Source organism: Sorex araneus, chromosome 6 (assembly GCF_027595985.1).
Source record: "Sorex araneus isolate mSorAra2 chromosome 6, mSorAra2.pri, whole genome shotgun sequence".
NCBI classification, from domain to species: Eukaryota; Metazoa; Chordata; class Mammalia; order Eulipotyphla; family Soricidae; genus Sorex; species Sorex araneus.
The window spans coordinates 76,187,794-76,212,519 of NC_073307.1; the positions used below are offsets into that span (position 1 = coordinate 76,187,794).

At 39.9% G+C, this 24,726-nt stretch overlaps 1 pseudogene; it reads right to left on the reverse strand.

The window, feature by feature from the left end:
- Positions 1-23,799: 23,799 nt before the first annotated feature.
- On the reverse strand, positions 23,800-24,363 carry LOC101541938 (acireductone dioxygenase-like; annotated as a pseudogene).
- Between the last annotated feature and the right edge of the window lie 363 nt (positions 24,364-24,726).

Consider the following 24,726-nt stretch of genomic DNA (forward strand, 5'->3'; position numbering starts at 1 on the left):
AAAATAACTGATAATTAAGAGGTGACATCTCTTAGTAACAGCTTTAATTATTTCTTCAAAACACAATCTGGCTAGCTCCTAGCTTTACTAGAAACGGTTTAAGTGGTTGTCATTTTTATAAAAATAAGTAGTTATTTTATTGTTCCGAAAGATTTGGGGCCTATAGAGACATGTTTTTACTATTCATAAATGCAATGGGTCTCTTTGTACAAGCCATGTTTCCATCACCAGATAACCAGAATACAGCCTTACTAGACACAGCTACGTTGGAATGCACTGTTTGAACCCTTCAGAGGGAGCAAATCATTCATTTTTTGCAGGTTAGCAAGTGTAAAGGCTCTGATGCACCCTGCTTGCTCGATTATATCCCTTGCTTAAATGCAGTTTATTCAAAATATATTTTAGAGGTATCCACTGAAAAGCATAAGACACCCATAATTTAATAATCCTACAATCATAAGTTTTTTCTTTTCTTGGTGCCAAGCAATCATAATAAGCCTTGTTAATTTGCTGTTGAATTTTGCTATTTATGTGATCTTAGATGATTTGTTGTATATTATTGAACAGAATATAATTTTATTGTAAACAGTGCTTTAACACAGTGTTGTGTTTTTTTTTTAACACTATCAACACTACTTTGTCAACTTACTGACAGCTTTATGAGTGTAGCTGGATAAAAAGCAGTTTCCTGTATCCAAAGGTTTTGCATTCCATAGGGCAAAGGTTTGGATATTTAATTAGGATATAAGAGCCTTCCTTTCTCTCTGAATATTCCCTGGGGGCACAGAATTGGTAACACTTGCACTTGATTGTTAATCACTTTTCCAGACTTCAGTTCTCTGAAATTAGGGAGATCTACAGGCAACATGCTTCCTGACTTGGGCTGACTCTGAAAGGCATTTCTTTCTATGCATCTACATTTTATGTCTAGAAACACACAATTTGGGCTTTCTAATTAATAAAAAGTATTTGTCTACTGCAAAAACCATTAAACAAATTGTGTTTAGAATTTATTTAAACACTATATAATTTTTTTCTCAGATGAGATATTTTCTGCACTAGGCACTAGACTTGATTTCTTTATTCTTGTCTATATTTATTTTTGGTAGGGGTGACACAATTTATTGCTTACTTTTAATTTCCACTTTATTTAAACATCATGGTTTGCCAAGTATTTCATGATGATTTGTTTCAGGCATCCAGTATTCCAACACCACTCTTATCACCACTGTAACCTTCTCCTATCATTGCCTCCGTTTTCCCAACTACCACTTAATCCTGCCCTTACTGCAGCCCCACAGTAATTTATTTTTTTTTGCTATTACCACTAAATAGCTAATGGAATGATCAAAAATATTTCAGTAAAAGAAAGTTTGTGCAAACTGTTGTAACTCACTACCGGATATTAAGTTCTTGTCTAAGAATTTACTAAGCTGTTATTACAAATTAAGCCATCCTTGTTAATGTTTTTGTTAGTTGCAGTTAGTTAGCTTCTACTTACATTCCCATCCAATCTGGTGTGCTCCTACTGAGATGTTAGTATTGTAGAGTTTGGAGATAAGGCTCCAGAAAATCTCAAAAGAGATCAAGTAGCCGCAAAACTTTCTCAGATACCCTGTCCTGGCTGAGTCCTCCAGGACAATCTCCAGAGGGGGGCAGGCTAAGTTCCCACACTACCAAAATCCTCTGGCAGCTTTTGATGTCTTTTGAAATTTATTTATGGGTCTCTGAAGCAAGAATGATAAATGAGCTTGTATACAAGTTGAGCCGAAGGTGGTTTGTGGGCATGGCTCCCATATACATAACTTTTGGCAGTTTAATTTCTCGGGAAACTTTGTTCTGTGTTGTTGGGGTTTGGACAGAGGCACAGCAGCAACTTGGAGGTATGAGGAAGCCTGAAGGCACCATCAGGCAGCAGAGTCCTTACATTTTTCAGCATGGCATTAGGCTCATTGCATTAATGAGTCCTTAGATAGTAAACAAAGATTTTCAGACTCAAAGCCAGGTTGATATATTTTGCTAAATTTTACATCTTTTGGCACTCTGTCTAGGGATGTGCTTATAGAATATGCTATTTGCCTGGTTCTGGTACTTAGCCAGTCTCTAAAGAATTCACCCTCAGCAGTCAGACTAAGCAGGCATTTAGCAAAAATGTGGAGAAACATAATGTCAGAGTATTTTCTTTTCATTTTTTACCACACCCAGCTATGTTCAGGGCTTATTCTTTTTTAAAATTTTTTTTATTAGTGAATCACTGTGAGGTACAATTATAAACTTACGAACTTTCATGCTTACATTACAGTCATACAACGATCGTTTACCCACCCCTCCACCAGTTCCCATTCTCCTCCACCGATGTTCCCAATATCCCTCCCATCAACCCCACCCCATTCTCTACCACCCCATCCCGACTCAGTGGCAGGGCATTCACTTTCATTCTCTCTCCTTTTGGGTGTTGTGATTTGCAATAGAGGTCACAGTGTTCGGTCTATCATCTACTTTTGGCACACATCTTTCAAACCAAATGGGTCCTCCCAACATCCTTCACTTGGTGTTCCCTTCTCTATCTGAGTTGTCAGGGCTTGTTCTTTACTCTTCACTCAGGATCATTCCTGGCAGACTCTGGGGAACTTATGGGGGCCAAGGATCAAACATAGGGTCAGTCGAGTGCAAGACTAGATAGTACCCACTGTACTATCTCCCAACCTAATGTCAGATTGTTTTTTATGGTGGCATGAAATTATTTATAAAGACACTATTATCATCTGAAAATTTTTCAGTTTTTAAGTAACTGACAGGTTTTTAAATTTTGACATTTACTATTTTTCTTTTTACAAATAAAAGTTCTGCTGCTTTTTTTCATAATGATAGCAAAGCATTTCCTTCATTTATTTTAGTCAGCATAACTAACAGTATAATAACCTAGTTTTGTTTCCTAATGAATTTTTAAATTTATATTATGTCAATTTATCAGAGGGTAAAAAAGCTTTCACATTCAAAAAGCTATTTGGTGATTTACTTAATTTTGTTCTTACTGCTTTTTTATTTTTAAACTCTAAAACAATAGCACAGTGGGTGGGGCGTTTGCCTTGCACGCGGCCAACCAGGGTTTGATCCTTCCATCCCTCTCAGAAAAACCTTCAAGCTACCTAGAGTATCCTGCCTGCACTGCAGAGCCTGGCAAGCTACCTGTGGCATATTTGATATGCCAAAATTCTATTTGATATGCCAAAAACAGTAACAGCAAGTCTCACAATGGAGACGTTACTGGTGCTGGCTTGAGCAAATCGATGAGCAATGGGATGACAGCAATAGAGTGAAACTTTAAAAAATGGATTGAGATACTATTGTTTACAATGTTAACTATGGTTCTGCATGTCCATGGCCCAACAGCATACTCATCACCAGTGTACCCACTCCTCCCAAGGATCACAATTTCCTTCCCTTTCAAGACCACCCTCCCCAAATTGTTTTGTGGCTTAGTTCTTCTTTTATGTTGCCATTTGCCCCTTGTTGCTACTTTGCTATATATCTTTAAGTCCTCTATAGGAGTGAGATCATTCTGTATCTATTTATCCCTGTTCTCTGACTAACTTCAAGCAATATCCTATTGTTCCATCCATGTTACAGCAAATTGCATGTTTTTGTTGTTATCTTAGAGCTGCATAGTATTTCACTGAATATGTATACCACAACGTTTTTATTCTTTCATCCCTAGTTGGGCATTTGGGTTGCATCCACATCTTGACTATTGTGCTAAGTGCTGCAATGAATATTCGTGTGCACATATCCTTTTGAATTAATGTTTTGGCATTTTTTATGAAAATTCAAGAAGTGGTATCTCTGGGTCATATGGGAGTTTTATTTCTATTTTTTGAGAACTCTCCATATTTCTTTCCATAGAGACTGAAGTAGATGACATTCCCATCAACAATGGACATGGGTTCCTTTTCATCACAATTCCACCAACACAGGTCGTTTCTAAATTTTACTATGTGTCATTCTCAATTGTGTGAGATGGTATATCAATATTGTTTTGATATAAATTTCCATAATCATGAGTGATGGATGAAAACTTTTCAAATGCCTATTGGTCGTTATCTATCCTTTACTTCTGGAAAGTAAGACTGCATGTGCTTAAATGGTAATTTTTTTTAGGTAAATGTTAGCACATTACTCCCACCATCACAGTGCTGATAGATCTGGCACTGCATCTTATTGGAGCCCCTCTGTACTTGCAGTTCAATTCCTATGACTTACTTTGGTAACATTAGAATTTAAGGGTTTGTTTCATTGGAATTTATCTCCTTGTTTTGGTTCTTTATATACTAATATGAGTTTGGTAACCTGATATTTGTTTTTCTCCCTTCTAATATATCTCTCTTATTTTAGTATTACGTCCTCTAGTTCCGTACTTCTTGCCTCGAAAGGAAAGTTTCATCTTCTGAATATTTGAATTATCCATCTATTGTGGATATATTGTGGAAATTCATCAATATCATATTGATATCAATATCAATATGTGTGTTTGTATGTCTGTGTGTAAATATATCCCGATATCTTTTTTCATCATTCGTCATTGGGGATTGGCTTCTTTATAGATCATGGCTCTACTGCCAAGAATAGCGCTGCAATGAACATAGGTTCACATACATTTTTAATTAGTGTTTCGTGTTCCTTAGAGGATGTTTGCTGAATCATATAGTAGATGTAATTTTAATACCATGCTCCTCTAAACTCTTGAATCCCCTGTTTCTTTTATTCTTTTATATGAAGGGATAGTGGAACCTCAACAGTTCTTGAGCTCAGTTGCAGAATGCTAAAAGACCAGATACAGATACAAAAGTTGAAAAAATTTAAATCATTGTAATATCACAGAATAAAGGTTGGTCTTGGTAATGAACTATTTCTGAGTTCTTGATCAGTATCTATATTGTTTTTCATATAGGACCAGTTTGAATTTTTAACAGCAGTGTATGATAATTACTGTTCCTCTCACACTTACTTGTACTTGTTTCTAGTCATATTTTAAAAAATTAGACATTCTGATTTACAATATTAATAATGGCAAGATATCATGCAGAAAAACATTCCAACACCACATTGTCTAGTGATAGTCTTCCTACTAAAGACTAGGTCTCAGTTTTTGTTGTTTTTGAGTATTTGCTAAATATTTACTGTTACTTTATTTTTGAGGGAGATAATTCTGTATCTATCCTTTTCCTTCTGAAGAACTTCATTCAGCATGCATATAGCTGCGAAATTGCTTGATTTTATCTTTCCTTACAGCTGACTAAGATGTGTATATGTACTAAATTGTTTTTAAATCCATTTATCTGTTCTTGGACACTTAGACTATTTCCAGATTTTGACTATTGTGAGTAATGCTGTAATTTAGCTGAACTTTAGCACCAAGCAAAATACCTGGTTAAGCTTATGCTTAATTTACAACTAATAATCAATATAATCAATCTGAAAAACATAGTGTAACTAAGCACAAGACTTAATAATAAATGCTTTCCCCATTTATTGGGTAAACTAAGTACACTTGAAAACAAAAGCATGAATAAATTATAGCTCAGGATTCCATCTTCCTTGTTTCACCATTTAGTTCTCAGACTTAAGTCTATTTCATTGTTTTTCTACTTCAGATGCTTTTCAACCCTCACTGAGCTGGAGTTTTGGTAGAATTTCTGAGTTGCTTGTTAAAATTTCTCCCCTGTAGAATACCAAGTAAAATGTGGTCGGAGGTCATGCGGGGGAAGGGTGATGCATGCCGAATATAGACTAGAGACTGAACACAATGGCCACTGAACACCTTTATTGCAAACCACAACACCTAATCAGGGAGAGAGATCAAAAGGAAATACCCTGCCATAGTGGCAGTGTGGGGTGGGGGGGAGACGGGACTGTGGAGGGCGGGAGAGATGCTGGGTTTACTGGTGGTAGGGAAAGGGCACTGGTGAAGGGATGGGTTCTTGAACTTTGTATGGGGAAAACACGAGCACAAAAATGTATAAAACTGTAACTGTACCCTCACGTTGATTCACTAATTAAAAATAAATAATTAAAAAAATTTCTCCCCTGTAATATATTATCCTATTTATTTAGGTTTTAACTATTTTTTTCTTGCTGAATTAATCTTGATTTTTTTCAAACCCATCTCTTGACCTATTGATCTGTTGTATTGTTTCCTTGTTTTCTATATTATTGATTTAAGTTATAAGATTTTTAAAAATTAATTTTTTTAATGAATCACCAGGCTGGAGCGATAGCACAGCAGGTAGGGCGTTTGCCTTTGCCTTGCACGCAGCGGACCTGGGTTCAATTCTTCCATCACTCTCGGAGAACCCAGCAAGCTTCAAGAGTATCCCGCCCTCATGGCAGAGCCTGGCAAGCTCCCCATGGCATATTTGATATGCCAAAAACAGTAACAGCACGTTTTACAATGGAGATGTTACTGGTGCCCACTCAAGCAAATCGATGAGCAGTGACATGACAATGAATCACTGTGATATACAGTTATAGACTTATGAACTTTCATGTTTGGGTGTCAGTCAAACAATGTTGAAGTACCCATCCCTCCACCAGTGCCCATTCTCCACCAACAATGTTCCCAGTTTAGCTATAAGTTTTATATCTTCTGATTTCTATTTGCTTGGGGATTCATTTTCTGTTTTTCCTAATTTCTCTAGATGACAGGTTAATTTTTTAAATAGAGCCTTTTTCTTTATCCTGATGTGTCTCTTAGTAGCTATTAACATTACCTTTAATACTGATTTTGCTATATCCCATAGCTTCTGGTAGTTAGTATATTCATTTTCATTTCTTTCAAGGACGTTTAAATTTCTTCTTTGATTTACTATTTGATCCAATTGTTATTTAGCAATATAATGTTTAGTTTCCAAGTATCTAGTCTTTCCTCACTGCCTTTCTTTATATTTGATTTCTTCTTTTGTTGCTTTGGGGTCTGAGAAGATGCTTGGTATAGATTCTATTTCTGTGACTTTATGGATGTCTGAGTTGTGACTTGGTATGTGATCTATTCTAGAGAATAGTACGGTGCAGTATGTGCAATGGATGAGAATGCATGTTCAGATTTGGGGATGGTAGAGTGTCCTGAATGTGTCTATTAAATATAGTTTCTATAATTCATCATTTAGGGCTCTTGATTCTTTACTGATGTTGTCTGTCTGACCTGTCTAATTTTATGAGAGTGTAGTATTGAAGACTTCCACTATTACTTTGCTACCATTGATGTATCTCCTTATGTCTATCATGGGTTGCTTTTTATACTTTGCTGACTCTTTATTTGGTGCATATATATTGCTGAGAGTTAAGTCCTCTTGATCAACTGTTTCCTTAACTGATGTGTAATGTCCTTTCCTATCTTATAATCAATTTAGTTTGGATACTATTTGGTCTGAAACAAGTATTACTGTCCTTGCCTTCTTTCTGTCTGACATTAGCTGTTTGATTATCTTCCAGCCATTCAGTCTGAGCCTGTGTTTACCATGAGAATTTAAGTGTGTAAGCAAGAGAAGGTCGGATTGTTTCCTGATCTGTCCTTTGTCATTTTATTTGGAGTTTAGTCCATTGACATTAGCTAAATTATTAATATAGAGGGATTTGTTGCCATGTCTTTGAGCAAAGTTTGATTGCATGTGGTATTTGATTTGTGGTATTTTAGTGTCCTTGTCAAGACTTGATTAGACTCCAAATATGTCCTTAACTGTTGCTTCTTTTTCTTCATCATTATCATCATCATCATCATCATCATCATCATCATCATCATCATCATCATCATCATCATCCCGTTGATCATCAAATTTCTCGAGTGGTCTCAGTAATGTCTCCATACGTCCTAGCCCTGAGATTTTAGAAGTCTCTCTTTACTTGTCCTTTCCAATGGTGTTGCATTGGAGGCTCTTTCAGGTCAGGGGAATGAGACCTCTCATTGTTACTGGTTTTGGCATATAAATATGCCACAGGGAACTTTCAAGTTTCTCCCATGGGGGCAGGAAACTCTCTGTAGCTTGCCAGGTTCTCCCAGAGGGAGAACTAGGCTATAAGCTGTCGCACAAGCTGCAGAGCTTGGTTTTATAGTCTCTGGATGTTGGTCGTTGGTGGGAATACATGGCATCGGGGACACTCCCTTGGTATGACCACCTAGACACTGGAAAATGGGGAATCTGGGCAAAAGAGGCCCAATCCGAGCAGGCTTGGATATCTCAGCCCCAGGTCCCACACACTTGGGTTCCTGTGTTGGTTCCTTCATGTGTGGGGCTTGTCTGAACGTGTGGAGAGGGGCCTTGAGCATGGCTGTGGCTGGGTTCCGGAGGTCTTTGTCTGTGGGGGCTCTGCTCGGGGCTTGGAGGGAAACTGAAGTCCACCCTCTCCAAGGGGCCCCAGTGAAGACAGCCAGACGTGGGGGCAAGAGACTCTCTGCGTCACTCTCTTCTGGGAGATCGGTTTTATAGTCTCTGGATATTGGCCGTTGGTGGGATTACATGGTGCTGGGGGACAACTGTTGCTTATTTGAAAATATTTTTATTCCTCTTCTACTCTGAATGACATTACTTTATGTACATGGTTTTCAAGCTCTTTGCATTCAAAAACTTTGTATGTTATTGAATTCCTTTTTTGCTTGAAATTTTTTCTAGAAAAATCTGCTGTGAATGTGAAGCTTTTTTGCATGTGAAAGTTTGCTTCTGTTTTGTAGCATTGAGGAGTCTATTTCTTTCTTTGGTCTTTGTTTTTTCAATTAAAAATTCATTTATTATTTTTCTTTGGATTTACTTTGGTTGGTATCCTTTGGGCCTCTTGTATCAGTGCTCCTATCTTGCTCTTCAATTCGGCAAAAATTTTCACCAATTTTTCTTCAACTAGTCTCCCATCTTTATCCATCTTTCTTCTTCTGGAATTTCTATGCTTTTGAAATTGTTTCTTATGGAATAATGAATAATTTCCCTTATACTCTGGTTTTTCTTGATCTCCTTTTTTTATTTCCTCTTCTTTCTTCCTGGATGTGTTTGGTTTATCTTCCAGTATTCTGATTTGCTTTTAAGCTCATTCACACTGCTTCTAAGAATTGTTACTGCTCTTATTATTGTTAATTTCTGTTATTTCTATTTGGACAATTTCTTTAATATTTTTCCATGTTCTCTTCAAGTTGATCCTTGTTAATGATATCTTCTGATCATTGAACATTGAATGTGACACATAATCTAAATTATACAATGTAGAATTTAAAATAGCCATTATTAATATGTTAAGACAGATATATTAGCATTTTCCAAAGAAATGGAACAAAAAACCCCAGAGAACTAGTATAAGGATTAAGACAATTGACTTTCATGTGGGGGCTTGGTTTTATAAAACCAAGATCCCAGAAGAGAGTGACACAGAGTCTCTTTCCCCCACATCTGGCTATCTTCACTGGGGTCCCTCGGAGGGGGTGGGTTGAGTTTCCCTCCCAGCAGAGGCCCCACAGACGAAGACCTCCAGAACCCAGCCACAGCCATGCTCAAGGCCCCTATCCACACATTTGGACAAGCCTCATACATGAAGGAACCAGCAGAGGAACCCAGGTGTGTGGGATCTGGGATTGAGATCTCCAAGCCTGCTCGGATCGGGACTGGGCCTCTCCTGCCCAGATCCCTCATTTTCCAGTAGCTAGGCAGTCACACCCAGAAACTGCCCCCAGCACCGTGTGATCCTATCTGGATGGGACAGCCAACATTCAGAGACTATAAAACCAAGCTCTTGACATCTTGTAACCTAGTTCTCCCTCTGGGAGAAACTGGCAAGCTACCGAGCATTTCTTGCCCACATGGGAGAGAGCCTGGCAAGCTACCGAGAGCATCGAGCCTGCATGGCAGAGCCTGGCAAGCTACCCGTGGCATATTCGATATGCCAAAAGCAGTAACAATAAGTCTCACAATGAGAGATGTTACTGGTGCCTGCTCGAGCAAATCGATGAGCAACGGGATGACAATGACAGTGACAGTGATGGGAGAGCCTGGCAAACTCCCCCCTGGTGTATTCATATGCCAAAACCAGTAACAATGATGGGTCTCATTCCCCTGACCCTGAAAGAGCCTCCAATGCTGCACCATTGGGAAGGACAAGTAAAGAGAGGCTTCTAAAATCTCAGGGCTGGGAAGAATGGAGATGTTACTGAGACCACTCAAGAAAATCAATGATCAACGGGATGATGATGATGATGATGATGATGATGATGATGATGATGATGATGACAACTTTCATGTGACCAACTAACCCCTAAATATCATGCTGCATAATACCCTAAACAATATGGTGAGTAACAATCCCCTGAGCACAAAGCCAGGAGTAGCTCCTGAACACCACCAGGTGTGGCAGGAGAAGATAATGAAGAAGACTAAGTAAAGGAGGCTAGTGAGAACTACTGATTGCAACGAACTACTGATGCAATCTGCAAGTCTGTAATATTTGGACATTTCAGATTAAAAGACCAGAGGTCATGGTCTTCGGAATGGTGGCCTCTAATGCAGCCACCAGTTAATCTTCCACATTATCCCATTAAAAACTACAAATTGTATATTATTTGGAACTCAGTAGGTCAGCCTGACTACCCCAACCATATTAGGCCATTAGCCCATACTGTAATCCGTATTCTCCTCCCCCCAAAACACAAAAGAAATGGTGAATGCAAGAATCCAAATTGCAAAGGTCAAAATGATAAAACAACGCAGAAACCCACTAGGCTTAGTGAATGAAGATGCTAGCCCAAATGTCTTGACCAGTAATAATGAGCTATATAAATTCTCTGACAAGGAATTTAGAATGCAACTGTTAAGGATGTATGAGGAGCTTAAAGAAATAATGGAAGTCACCACTAATAAAATACAAGAAATGAGAGCAGAATTGAAGAAAATAAAAGCAAAAATACAAACAGAAATGACAGATCTAAAAACCTGGTAGGTGAAATGGAAACCTCACAGGAAGATCTCAGCAGCAGAGTAATAGCTGTTGAGGACAGAATTGGTGAGCTCCAAGATGAGGTAAAGAAAATCTCCAGATACCAGCTTCAAAATAAACCAACAGATGACAAGAATACATTTGGATGAATTTAAGAACAACATAAGAATCATTGAGGTACCATAGGGGCAGTAAAATAAACCTGATGATGAAGCAGCTGTCAAACTATCATTGCTGAAAAGTTCTCAGGCTGAACATGCACTCAGATCCAGGAGGCCCTAAGGGTACCAGCTAAGAAAAATCCAAATAAAAATATTCTGAGACACATCCTAATTAGAATAACAAAAATTATAGATAGAAAACTACAGAGAGAATACTGAAATCAGTAAGAGCAAAGAAGAAAATTACTTGCAAAGTTACATGCTTAAAATTTGCAGCAGATTTATCAGATGAAACCCTTCAGGCCAGAGGACAGTGGTGGGATATAATGAAAAAAACTCGATGAAATGAACACCTCAAAGAATACAGCTAGATGCTCATTTGCAGGATAACATTGGATTTGTCCTTTCAGCCTTGCCACAAACTAAGGAACTTAGTTTACCTTAAAGCAATGTCCTTTCTGTATGGACACAGGAAGACAGTTAATAACTCTTGTAACTTGGGAGTTGATTGACTCCAAATAAATTTACTCCTGGGCATCTGCTTTCTCAACTCAGTTGCCCTTAATTCCTAGCACCCCAAAAACAGGGTCCCAACGAAGGATTGACTGGACCCAGGGCAAACTGTGAACTACCCTGACATCGAAATGGGCCAGGTCAGGCCAAAGTGCCACAATATTCAACTATAAGTTGAGAGCATGGTCATGGACAAATGTTGTCATGATTCAAAAGTAACGACGAGACTAGGATCCTGCTGGGGTTGGGAAGACTAACCTGACCTGAGGACCGTGGTCTGGAATATATAGTGAGATGTCCTCAGGAAGAACCAAACTTTAAGTTTGATATATCTCTCACTGTACTCATACAGAATGACATTGCTAGAAATATTAGAAATAGATTTACTACAACTAATTAAGTGGATTACTAGCTGAGGAAAGAAGAAAGTGACACACCCTGGATGAGATCCGCCCTTAAGCGAATCTCCTAGTAATCTGAAGTAATCTCCTTAGATGAGATTTTATCCTTGAGTTAATCTCCTGGAGGAGCAGTCTTACCCCTCTTTGTTGATTTGTTAATGTTAAACCCACCTTTGTGTCACCACCCTATGTGTTTGCTATATAAACTAAGACTGTAAGAGTGGAGGGGGTGAGAGTCAGAAGTAAGAGTCAGAGTCAGAAGTGAGAGTGAGAAGGGCTCCAGAGAAAGAAGCAGAAGGGCTTCAGAGAGAGAGAGAGATTGGAAGAAGAGAGAGCAGAAGAGACCAGAGGAGAGACTACAGAGACAGAGTCAGAGAGACAACAAATGAAAGCACAGTGGCACACACAGAAGCAGAGCACAAAGGAGGAGCCATCCCTATCCAGCTTGAAAGCACTGAACATGAGAGGCAAGAGAGAGAGAGAGAGAGCCACTCCGAGTGCCTGAGAACACACACACATCATCGCACCCCTCTGCATGCACCCCTTCTGTACGCGTGTTTCTATTTTTTACACTCATTCACATTTGAAAGAACAATACACAGTTTCACAGATAAATGACATCTCAGGAACTTCATCAACTTAAAACCTTTGTTATAAGAAATACTATTTTCAATAGCCAGAATCTGGAATAAACCCAAGGGCCCGAGAAAAGATGACTAGTTAAAAGAAATTCTGGTATATCTACACAATGGAATACTATGCAGCTGTTAGAACAGATGAAGTCATGAAATTTGTATATAAGTGGTCGACATGGAGAGTAAGTAAAATTAGTCAGAAAGAGAGGGACAGACATAGAAGGACTGTACTCATTTGTAGAGTATAAAGTAGCATAATGAGAAACTAACACCCAAGGATAGTTGAGATAAGGACCAGGAGGATTGCTCCACGTCTTAGGAGCCAGCCTCACATGCTGGGGGAAAAGGTAGCTGGGATAGAGAAGGGATCACTAAGTAAATTATGGCCCAGACACGATGGCCATTTAGTACCTGTATTGCAAACCATAACACCCAAAAGGAGAGAGAGAATAAAAAGGAATGTGCCTCTTACAGAGGAAGAGGGCAAGGATGAAGTGGGGGTGGTGGGAGGGATACTGGGAACATTGGTGTTGGAGAATGGGCACTGGTGGAGAGATGGACACTTGATCATTGTGTGACTGAAACATACTCACAAAAAAATTCTGAATGCCCTGAACAAACACCATGATTTCTTAAGACCTGCATTGCAAACCATAAAAGGAAAATGAGAGAGTGAGCAAGAAGGAAAGTGCCTCCCATAGAGGCAGACTAGGGGTGGGGTGTTTGGGGCTGGTGATAGGGAGAGAGTGACCATCGGTATTGGGAGATATACACTTGGTGGAGGGATGGGTGCTGGATCATTGTATAACTGAAGCCCAATTATGAACAGCTTTGTAATGGTCTATCTCACAGATATTTAGTTTAAATTTTTTAAAAGAATTTTTAAAAAGTAATGTGGAGTTCTGTTGAGACTGAAGCAGTTATCAAAAACCCTAGTCAAACAGGGTGTTCAAACTCAGTACATCAGGATCCTCCATGAGCTGTGTTATGGATTCACCACCAGGATCTCACCATTCTACAAAGAAGTGATTATTGACATAAAGAGAGGGGTTCAGCAGGGCAACACCATTTCACCGAAACTCTTCAGTGCCACCCTTGAGAACATCATGCAATGACTGAAATGGGTAGGAATGGGAGTTAAGATAGATGGTCAGCAACTATACCACCTCCACTTTGCTGATGACATCATTTTCATAACACCAAATATCAGCCAAGCAGCATGAATACTGGCTGACTTTGACTGTGAGTGTGGAAAGGTCAGACTGCAGCTGAATCTCATGAAGACAATATTCATGAGAAACGGACTAGTTTCTGATGTTCTATTTGCTCTCAACGGAACGAACATCTCTGAATAGAGCAGTTATATGTAACTAGGTCAAGAATTCAACATGACAAATGACCTGGTACCTGAACTGCACAGGAGGAAGAGAGTGGCGCAGAACGCCTTCAAGAGCATCAAAGAAGTGGTTAAGAGGATGCAGAATCTCTGGCTCCAGGCACATCTTTTCAACTCCACCATTCTTCCTGCACTAACATACTCCTTAGAGACCTGGGCCCTATGAAAATAAGATGAGAATGTTATTTGTGTATCCCAAAGAGAAATTGAAAGAACTATGCTTGGAATATCACGTTTCACTCAAGTGATAGAAGGAATTTGGAGTTCTGACCTCTAGAGTCGATGATCAAGAATCAGGAATGCTGTCTCATTTGCCAAGGCGTTGAAAATCAGATGGGCCAGACACATAATGTGATTTGGAGATGACCGCTGGACTAGAGCTGTTACCCCCTGGATTCCGTGGAACATAAAAAGACTGCGTGCCCCTCCCACCTACAAGATGGTCAGACTTCATCATCAAGACACTCAATGAACAGTTTGAGGCTCTACACGTTCCTGGAATGAGCAGACACCATTGAGCTACACTGGCATGTGACAGGGACAAATGGAAGTGTTACTAGTGCCCACTCGAGCAAATCGATGAGCAAGGGGATGACAAGTGATACAAGTGATACACCGATGATTCTTATGTTGTTCCCCTTGAATTCATCCCCTAGGTCTCTGACTCATCCTAGAGCTATTTTGAGGTCTTTCCTATGGTTTGTTGTTGCCTGTATGCTTTCTGAAGCTCATCTTCAAGCTCACTGATTCTGTCTTTGGCCGTATTCATTCTACTGTTGAGGGCACCCACTGAGTTTTTAATTTCATTTTTGGAATCCTTTATTAGTGACACTTCTGTTCGTAGCTTTTTATTTCTGCTCTCATTTCTTACTGTATTTTCTTGGCTGTCTGTTCCACTGTGTCTTTCATGTCATCCTTTTATTTATTGGATGCATGTTCCACCATTTCTTTGAGTTCATTTGAACATCCTCAACATATCATCTCTGAATTCTTTATCAGAGAGATCATATTTGTGGGTAATCCCTGTTGAGGCTTCTGGACTCTTTTCTTCATCCTCTCCTCATGGTGGGGATTTGCGCTATTTCTTCATGTTGTTATGGTAATATGGAGGGGGGACCCTCCAGTTCACTATCAGTTTACCCTTCTGTAGAAAGGATTTGGATGAGCTCGGTCTATGGTAGTCACCTTTTTCACCTCCTAGAATACTACCTTCCTCTTTGGTTCTCCTCTGTGACTTATGTGAGGCCTCTAGTGCAGCTTCAGAGAATGTGTTTTTTCGTATTAGGCTTGTACAGCTTCTTGTGTCTACTGTTATTTTGGTGAGATTGGAATAAGCTAGTGGACTACTGGCCTAATGTATTTGGGATAGATAGGATGTTATCCTCATAATTAGGTGATGGAGACTGAGATGTGAGTCTAGAGCTCTGGGAAAGGGGAAAATAACTGTGGCCAAAGGCCTGGAGGTCAAATCATTGACTGTACTGTACCTGGTGGAGGGAGTTGGGGTGGCTCTGGATGTGGGCTGCAGGCCTCATGGATTCTGGGAGAAGTTGCTGTCTGGTTTTGGGGTTGGGGCACACATGCAGGGAATAGGTCACCAGCCAGGGAGGTCCTTAAACATTTGGTAGAAGAAGTTGGGGTGGTGCTGGAAGCTTCACCTTTCTTTTTAAAGATTTGTGGGCGCCACAATTTAAGTTTAAGATGCCAGATATATGAGGTCTGATCTAAGTTGTTATTTTTTTTGCAAACAATATTCCTTATAACCTATTAGCTCTACATGTCTTCGCATTTCATATTACTTCACTGGTCATGTAGTTCAGTGTCTAATACATCCATTTTATTGAAGGGTTAAAATGGACACATTTGAAGAACTATATAATATCTCTTGAAGTTGGTTGGGATAAAGGAGTGGTTTTGTCATGTGGACATGTTAGATTTTAGGTTGAGGGGACTTTAGGAGGGGCTTTGTTGACCTCTTTCATAGGAGACCCATGAAAGGAGTCTCAGATAGCACAACAGTCATTGGGCAGGATGAGAGCTGGCACCCTTGACACATCTGAGTGCTGAAAAAGGCTAGCCTCAGTTTTCTGGGTACTTTGGGACTTTCCCAGGGATCAAGAGGCCTTTAAAAGAATTTCCTCTGTCTGGAAAACACAGGAAGGTATCTCAGACAATGCAGAAGTTGTGGACCAGGATGCGGCTGGTGTATTCTGTACTTGCTTCCCTCCAAGATGCCGAGACAGAAATGGATTTTTTTCTGATGTTGTTATCATCTAGAAATGCAGAACCAGAAGGTATTTACTTTATAGGATTTTTCAGAAATGCAAACACTTCTGTGCTGGAGCAAAGGTACATGTGGTAGGGCACTTGCCTTGAATGTAGCCAACCTCAGGTTTATTCCAGGCATCCTAATCCCACCAGGACCCCTGCACATCTTTTTGCCAGGTGTGGCCCCAAAACAAAAACAAAAAGAAAAAAAAGGAAAGAAACTTAATCAAACTGCAGGCTCTTTCTTGGCAAGTAGTTTAGTTAATTCAGACAGGAGATGTTTAACTTTTACAATAGGGTGAAGCTATAGGATTCCTAATCTCAGGGTGACAATGAGAAATTGAACTGCAATTCATAACTGTACCATAACCTCCCCTTCTCCAAGTATGTATTTTACTTCAGTTTTCTGTCTCTGCAATTATTTATGGTTAATTTTTCTATAATTGCATAGTGAAAATTTCCTAAAGTTTTGCAGAGAAAGGAATAAAAGTCAAGGTTTGAAATTGAAGTAAGATTGGTTCACATTGGTTTTAGGATTTATCTCCACTTTCTCTGAGTTTCTGGGCTAATACTGACAGTCCTTAAGCCCCATTCTCTCATTATAACACTAGGCAAGATTTGAGAGTTGTTGGACAGAGACTTAGTAGAGTTGTGTGAAGATAGAGCAAGATTATATACATTGATTAAACTTAGCACTTACATGGTATGTATGTAATTAATGGTCATAACATAGTAAACATAAGTATTATTATCATTTAGGTTAGACTACCTGTACACCAATAAATATTTACTTCATGATTATGATGATGAGTTTGTTTGATATCCTTCCACGTTGTGTCATTATAAGTGATTTAAATTGTACATGAGAAGGAAAAAGTTTAATTTTGTTAGAAAGGTTAAGAAGGAAAAATGACAGTCAGGAGAGAAAAATATGAAAAAAGAAGATACTCAGAAGTATTCAATGTGAGCAACCCTCATGATTCATATGTTTACAAACTTCTTAAGCAAAACAACCAAACACTTATTCATCTGTTAGAATAATATTACAGTGTTTTGGCAATATAAGAGCATGGAATTAAGCTTAGAATGGACTAGAACAAAACATATAAATAAAATTTTGGAACAGTTGAACGGGGGATGAGAAACACTAGTAGGCATTTTGTTTTTCATTATGTCTTCATAATGGTCTTCTGAGATCATAAAACAAAGTAAATAAAACTTCTGTGTGGGAAACTCAAAGAACATTTAGGGCAAATATAAATTAAACAACCCAATGAAATGGGAGAAGTAACTGGAACTGGAATGGTAGGGTCTTGGGACAGGACATTTTAACTTCATATTCAAACCCAAAGACTAATTTTGTAATTATGATTCAGAGACTGTGAGAGTGGTATGAGAAAAACATCAAATCCATTCCTTTTCAAAGCATACATTCAATTAAAAGCTGTAGACACTTTGAATTGAGTATGTGCTTTTTCCATCATGTGAGGCCAGCTTCTAAGCCATGGAGCAAAAATCCTGGTACTTATTTCTACTATTCTTGGGTGTTAGTCTCCATTCTGTTGTTTTATATTCCGCAGATGAGTGCAATTCTTCTGTCTGTCTCTCTCTTTCTGACTCATTTCACTTAGCATGATATTTTCCATGTTGATCCACTTATATGCAAAGTTCATGACTTCATCTTTTCTGACAGCTACATAACATTCCATTGTGTAGCTGTACCAAAGTTTCTTTAACCAGTCATCTGTTCTCGGACACTCGGGTTTTTCCAGATTCTGGCTATTGTAAACAGTGCTGCGATGAACATACAAGTGCAGATGTCATTTCGACTACACCTTTTTGCCTCTCCGAGATATATTCCCGGAAGTGGTATTGTTGGGTCAAATGGGAGCTCAATTTCTAATTTTTTGAGAAGCGTCCATATTGTTTTCCAAAAGGGCTGAACCAGTCGGCATTCCCATCAGCAGTGTAGGAGGGTCCCTTTCTCCCCATATCCATGCCAACAGTGGTTACTTTTGTTCTTTTGATGTGTGCCAGTCTCTGTGGTTTTAGGTGGTATCTCAGAGTTGTTTTGATCTGCGTCTCCCTGATGATTAATGATGAAAAGCATTTTTTCATGTGCCTTTTGGCCATTCATATTTCTTCCTTGAGGAAGTTTCTGTTCATTGTTTCGCCCCATTTTCTGATGGGGTTGGATATTTTCTTCTTGTAGAGTTGAACCAGTGCCTTATATACCCTTGATATCAACCCCTTATCAGATGTGTATTGGGTGAATATCCTTTCCCATTCTGTAGATTGTCTTTGTATTCTGGTCACTGTATCTTTTGCGGTTCAGAAGTTTCTAAGTTTAATATCGTCCCATTTGTTTATCTCTGTGTCTACTTAGTTGCTTAGTTGCGTGTCATCTTTAAAGATACCTTTAGCATCGATCCTTCTACCACAAACCCATGGCAAGCATTATCCTCAAAGGAGAAAAACTAAGGGCCTTTTCTCTAAGATCAGGTACAAGATAAGGATGCCCACTCTCACCACTTCTGTTCAAAATAGCACTGAAAGTACTTGCAATAGCAATTAGGCAAGAAAAAGACATTAAGGGCATCCAGATAGAAAAGGAAGGAATCAAGCTCTCACTATTCACAGATGACATGATTCTATACCTAGAGAATCCTAAAACCTCTACTTAGAAACTACTAGAAACAATAGACCTGTACAGTAAAGTTGCAGGACATAAAATCAATACCCAAAAGTCCATAACCTTCCTATATACAAATAGTGAGACAGAGGAAAGTGACAAAAAAAATGCCATTCACAATTGTGCCCCAGAAAATCAAGTACCTCGGAATCAGCCTAACTAAAGAGGTTAAGGATCTCTACAAAGAAAACTACAAAACCCTACTCCATGAAATAAAAGAAGACACAAAGAAATGGAAACATATTCCATGCTCATGGAGAGGAAGACTTAACATTGTCAAAATAGCAATACTCCCTACAGCACTATACAGATTCAATGCTATCCCTATAAGGATACCTATGAAATTCTTCAAAGAAATTGATCAAACAATCCTGAAATTCGTATGGAACAACAAATGCCCATGAATAGCTAATGCAATTCTTGGGAAAAAGACGATGGGAGGCATCAGCCTCCCCAACCTTAAACTCTACTACAAAGCGGTCACAATTAAAACAGCATGATACTGGAACAAAGGCAGATTTGCAGACCAGTGGAAGAGGGTGGAATACACACCACCCTACACACCACCCCAAATGTATGATCATCTAATCTTTGATAAGGGAGCAAGAAATGTGAAGTGGAGCAAGGAAAGTCTCTTTAACAAATGATGCTGGCATAACTGATCAACCACATGCAAAAGAATGGGCTTAGACATCGACCTAACACCATGCACAAAAGTCAGATCAAAATGGGTTAAAGACTTCAACATCAGACCACAATCCGTAAGGTACATTGAAGAAAAGATCTTCCACACCTTTAAAGAGAACCTATTGCCAATCCTTTTCAAACATTCCCAGGAAATTGAAGAAACAGAAACAGTAACAAACAATTTCTATGAGGCAAATCACAAATCACAAAATCCCATTAGTCACCGATTTCTCGGGCGGGCTGAGTAACATCTCATTTTGTCCTTTCCCTGAGATCTTAGAAGTCCATCTCGACTCGGCCCTCCTAACGATGTTGCACTGGGGGCTCTTCAGGGTCAGGGGAATGAGATCCAGCTTGTTACTGGATTTTTCATATGAATACACCATGGGAAGCTTGCAAGGCTGTCCCATGTGGGCAGGAAACTCTCAGAAGATTGCCAGTTTCTCCCAGAGGGAGAAGTAGGCTACAAGATATCTCTTCTGAGAGCTTGCTTTTAAGTCTTTCTCTGGATTGTGGCCGTTGATGGGATTACACACACCTGGGTTCCTCTGCCGGTATCTTCATGCATGAGGCCTGTCCGAACATGTGGAGAGGGGCCTCCAGCATGGCTGTAGCTAGGTTCTGGTGGTCTTCAGCGACCAGGAGCTCTGCTCGGGGTGGGGAGGGAAGCTGGAGCCCATCCCCTCTGAGGGGCTCCGAGGAAGACAGCCAGGCATGCGGGCAAGAGACTCTCTGATATGAGGCAAATATCACCCTGATATCCAAAACAGAGACACCACAAAAACAGAAAATTAGACCAATATCCCTGATGAACACACACAAAAATCAACAAAATATTAGCAAATAAAATCCAACGATTCATCAAAAAGACCATGCACCATGACCAAGTAGGGTTTATCTCATGGATGCAAGGATGTTTTAACATTTGCAAGTCAATTAACGCAGTACACTGTGCCAATAAAAGAAAAGGTAAAGACCATATGATCATATTAATAGAATAAGAAAAAGCTTATGACAAGATCCAGTTCCAAATCATTATAAAAACTCCCAGCAAAATTTGAGTCAAAGGGAATTTCCTTAATATAGTCAAAGCCATCTACCACAAGGCCATAGAAAACATTATTCTTAGAGAATTCTAACGTTTCTACCTAAAAGCTCCTAGAGACAATAGATTTGTATATTAGAGTGGCAGCTTACAAAATCAGTACCTGAAAGTCCATGGCTTTCCTATATGCAAAAAAATGAAAGAGAAGAAAAATATATTAAGAAATACTGTTCACAACTTTGCCACAGAAAATCAAATATTCTGGAATCACCTTAACTAAGTAGGTAAAGAAACTGTGAAAAAAAACCCTACAAAATGTTCTTTTATTTCAAGAAATAAAAGAAGACATGAGTAAAAGGAAACACATCCCCTGCTCATGGATTGGGAGAATTAACATTGTCAAAATTGCAATATTACCCAAAACATTATACAGATTAAATGAGGTCCCTATAAGGATACCCATGAAATTTTTCAAAAAAATAAATCAAACACTGCTAAAATTCATATGAAAAAACAAACCCCCAAGAATAACTAAAGCAACTTTTGGGGAAAAAATGATGGGAAGCATCACCTTCCCCAACTTCAAACTGTACTACAAAGTGGTAGTAATTAAAACATCATGGTAATGGAATAAAGCAGACCTGCAGACCAATAAAATCAAGTTAAATATCCTGGCACAGACCTTTAAATATATGATTACAGTTGATAAGGGAGCAAGAAATATGAAGTGATGAAAGGAAAGTCTCTTTAACAATTGGTTCTGGGAAAACTGGACAGCTATGTGCAAAAAAAAGACTCATATCTATCTAATGGCATACACAAAAGTAAGATCAAAATACAGAGCAGGGGTTACAGAACGGATCAATAAATCAATGATGGTTGGAGGGATCACTCAGGATATGAGATGTGTGCTGAAAGTAGATAAAGGACCAAACATGATGGCCTCTCAGTATCTGTATTGCAAACCATGATGCCCAAAAGTAGAGAGAGAGTATGAGGGAAATTGTCTACCATAAAGGCAGGGGGCAGAGAGTCTCTTGCCCACATGCCTGGCTGTCTTCCCCAGGGTCCCTCCCAGGGGATGGGCTCCAGCTTCCCTCCCCGCCCTGAGCAGAGCTCCTGGGGCCAAAGATCACCGGAACCTAGCCACAGCCGTGCTCAAGGCCCTTCTCCACACATTTGGACAAGCCTCACGCATGAGGAACCCAGGCATGTGTAATCCCACCAACGGCCAACATCCAGAGACTTACAAGCAAGCTCCCAGAAGCGATATCCTATAACCTACTTCTCCCTCTGGGAGAAACTAGCAAGCTACTGAGAATGTCCTGCCCACATGGGACAGCCTTGCAAGCTTCCTATGGTGTATTCATATGCTAAAGCCAGTAACAAGTTGGGTCTCATTCCCCTGACCCTGAAACAGCCTCCAGTGTGGCATTGTTGGGAGGGCCAAGTAGAGAGAGACTTCTAAAATCTCAGGGACAGGACGAATGGAGTGGTTACTGAGCCCGCTCGAGAAATCGACAATCAATGGGATTTCGTGATTAGTGAAAGGCAGGGGGATGGGTGGGGTGGGGGTGGGATACTGGAGACATTGATGGTGGAAAATGTACACTGGTGGAGGGATGGGTGTTTGATCATTGTATGACTGAAATTCGAACATGAAAACTTTGTAAGTGTAGCTCACGGTGATTCAATAAAAATAAAATAAATAAAATGAAATAAAGACCTCAACATTAGACCTGAATCAGTAAGGTAAGTGGAAGAAAACTTAAGTAAAAAACCTCCATGACATTGGAGGTAAAGGCATCTTCAAAGATGGAACACTGCTAACCTAGCAAATTGGAGCAAAGAATAACAAATGATATAACAAATAACAAAGAAGGGGCTGGAGCGGTAGCACAGTGGGTAGGGCGGTTGCCTTGCACGCGGCCGACCCGGGTTCGATCCCCAGCATCCCATATGGTCCCCTGAGCACCACCAGGAGTAATTCCTGAGTGCAGAGCCAGGAGTAACCCCTGTGCAGAGCCAGGTGTGACCCCCCAAAAAAAAACAAATAACAAAGAATAACAAATACTTTTTTTCTTTTTTTTTTGATTGAATCACCATGAGATATACAGTTAAAAAGTTGTTCGTGATTAGGTTTCAGTCATACAATGTTCATTGGTGTACATTTCCCACCACCAATGTCCCAGTTTTCCTCCCAATCACCTGCCTACCTCCTTCTCCCCCTGCCAAAGCCTCGAAGCTCATATCTATGGCAAACTTTTTTTCTTTTGCTTTTTGGGTCACACCCGGCGATGCACAGGGGTTCCTCCTGGCTTTTCACTCAGGAAGTACTCTTGGCAGTGCTCAGGGGACCTTATGGGATGCTGGGAATCGAACCCAGGTGGGCCGCATGCCAGGCAAATGCCCTACCCACTGCGCTATCACTCTGGTCCCTATGGCAGACTTTTCTTTTTTCTCTCTCTTTATTTTCATTTTAGGAACTGTGGTTTGCAATACTATTACTGAAAGAGTATTGTGCATATCACTTTATCTCCTTTCAGCACTCAGGTCTTGCCCAGAATGATAATTTCCAACTATCATTGTCATAATGGTCCCTTCTCTGTTTAAGCTGCACTCCCCCTCCCCATTTGTCACAAGATTCCTACCATAGATCAGTCCTACTGGCCCTTGTTTCTACTGTCTTTGGGTATTATTCACATACTGTGGGTTGTTAATTTTTTTCATTCCACAAATGAATGCAATCATTCTAGGTCTGTCCCTCTCCCTCTGACTGATTTCACTCAGCTTACCCTCCACGTCCATCCACGGAGGAGCAAATTTCATGACTAAAAATGAACATAATTTGTCTATGTTTCAACCATCGCTTCCATGTTAAAAATGGTACAACAGCTTTTTGCGTTAACTTCACCTAGCTGCAAGTCTAGGGTATAAAAGCCAGGAGAAAATGATAAACTTTTTTTTTTTCAACAGTTAACATGTCAGGACCTTCCTCGGGGTGAGAGGGTTTGTGGGATCACCGCAGATGGAGCACCACTATGCTGTCTGTGCCAAAAATTCCACATACTGGCCCTGAGCCTCGAAATGGTCAGCTGGCCGGTTTATGCCGTCCACACAGGTTCTCCCACAAACAGCCGCATGGCTTTCACGTAGTTCTTTTCGTCCAGGGTGAAGCTGTGATAAATCCCCTGGGAAGAGTGATCATGTCTCCTTTCTCCATGAAAATCCAGATCCACTTGTCCTCCTTATCCCTTACATCAAAGTACCCACTGCTGTCCAAGATGTAGCGAATCTCTTCATCCAAGTGCAAGTGCTCCTCATAAAATATCTTAATCTAGAACAGGAGGGAATTCTCTGAGTCTTTTCTTCATAATTTGGTAGTTTATCTTTGCATATGGTTATTATGTCCATCCAAGAATAGTGTCTCTCTTTCCGAATCTTTTCTAATTCTGGATCATTTTCGTACTTGTCAGCATCCAGCTTCCAGTACAGGACCCTGAGTTGGCGCAGCTGCTCCAGGCCCACGGGCCGGCTGGGCTCGGTGCGGTGCCGCAGCCGCAGGTTGTCAGCAGACTCGTCCATGTACCAGGCCTGCACCATTCTGGGGTTCGGGGCTGGCGGCCTGCACCCGACCTGCACCCGCTCGCCAGCCACCTGACCCCCAACCCACTCCAACCCCCGGCCTGGGCCACTTGACCCCCGAATAACAAATACTTTAAACTAAGAAGTTATGCACCTCAGAACAAACAGTGACCAAAACACAAAGACAGCCCATGGAATCAGAAAAACTATTCACCCAGTATTTAGCTAATAAAGGTTTAATATCCAAGATATATAAGGTACTGGTAGAACTTTATAAGAAAAATAAAACATCCAACCCCTGAAAAAATGGGGACAAGTGAACAGACACTTTCTCAAAAGGCCAAAAAGCACATGAAAAAATACTCTACATCACTAATCATA